This window comes from Acyrthosiphon pisum, chromosome A2 (assembly GCF_005508785.2).
Source record: "Acyrthosiphon pisum isolate AL4f chromosome A2, pea_aphid_22Mar2018_4r6ur, whole genome shotgun sequence".
Taxonomy (NCBI): Eukaryota; Metazoa; Arthropoda; class Insecta; order Hemiptera; family Aphididae; genus Acyrthosiphon; species Acyrthosiphon pisum.
In genome coordinates, this window is record NC_042495.1 from 27536002 (window position 1) to 27537834 (window position 1833).

Here is a 1833-nt window from a genome sequence, read left to right on the forward strand (position 1 = left end):
GCTATATGTCCATACTCCATGCGGCGTGCTGCCGTGCTGGGGAGTGATAATTTCAATATCGATAAAAGGGACACTATAATAGCCATTTAAGAGGACGTCGCACCCACTAATGTCGTATCCGTCTAACACACGTACGGCATTGCAAAAACGTTTTGGCGCGGGAAAGAACCGAGTAGGCCGCAGTCATAACTAAGGAACGAAATTTTCACAGCGTATAAAAGAGGACTTTGGCTATGCAATATCGTTTTTATTTTTTCGTAATCGGAATTTCAAAAAAAGTTTGAAAAGTTTGAAAAACACGTGTAATAATGGATTTTGAAACAATAAGAATTTTTTTCGCATAAGAAATATAAAAAATGTAAAAACGATATTGCGCAGCTAAAGTTCCTTTAAACGTGGTGAAAATTTCGTTCATTTATCTTAAAAAATTACTGATTTAAGAGGACTTCGCACTCGCATAATATGTTGTCTCCGTCTTACACACGTACGGCATAGCGAACACTTTTTGGCGCGGGAAAGGCCGGAGAAGGCTACAGTCATAACTCGTAACTAAAGAAGAAACGACATTTTCATCACATATAAAGGAGAACTTAGGCTGTGCAATATCGTTTTTATTTTTTCAAAATAACTCATACGATAAAGTTCTTATTGTTTAAAAATCCATTATTATACGTGTTTTTCAAACTTTTTTCGAAGTTTCGATAACGATAAAATAAAAACGATATCGCACAGCCAAAGTTCTCCTTTTTATGTGGTGAACATTTCGTTTCTTAGCAGTTATGACTGACGACTGTACTGACTGTACTCTGTAGCGTTTTCGGTTCTTTCCCGCGCAAAACAGTTTTTGCTATGTTGTAGGTTAGCCTACATTTGTAAGACATTTGATTGACATTTAATTAAACTGATAATTATTATTTATTAATTTATAATTCATTATACTAGATAAACTTTACAATCATTGCATTTTTTTGTTAAATATACATATATTAATCTAAATTAAATATATTAATAACACTAGATAAACATTATAATCATTGAATTTTATTTTGTATAATATTTTATATGACGATAGTTAATACTTAATACTCAATTTAATTAAGAAATCATTGTCATTATAATATAAAATTATGCATATTTTATTTGTGTGTAATAATTATTTCGATTTTTTTTTTTAGGTTATGGTAGTATGATACCAAGTACATAATTATAATCATTGCATTTTTTTAAATTATTTATTTTAAATATTGTTATGTACATTTATGCATAAATATAATATAATATAAAATATTCCCGACATTTTAGGCTCAGGACTTATCTACGGCGGACTTTGTATGCCCCGGACTTTTTTTCCTAGGAATTTTTTACTTCAGACTTTTTACCACGATTCGACGGAGAGACACATGTGGGTGCAACGTTCTCTCAAGTACATTTATAATAATATGGCGTTAAAACGGTTTGAAATCCACGGACACTAGATTTCTTATTGACTTCTTACTAATGTTGGTCATTTTATTTTCCAGTAAAAACACTAAAGTATCGATATATTTATTATTTAATGCCATTGTTTAAATCATATATGTTCTACACGGCGTCTTTTACAACTCCTCAGTCGTTCTTATTGTTAGTGATTGTACACAGTAAACATGAATATAATTAATTACAATTTCAAATTTGTATAATAGTTGTATTTAATATACAAATGGAAGACTACTATTCAGTTTATTTGTCTTGTGCATCGATATTCGACATTTTTCAATAACAAAATCGTTACAAATTACAAGTTTTTGTTTTTTTTTTTTTGCACGCGTTCGATAATAATAATATTATAGTTGT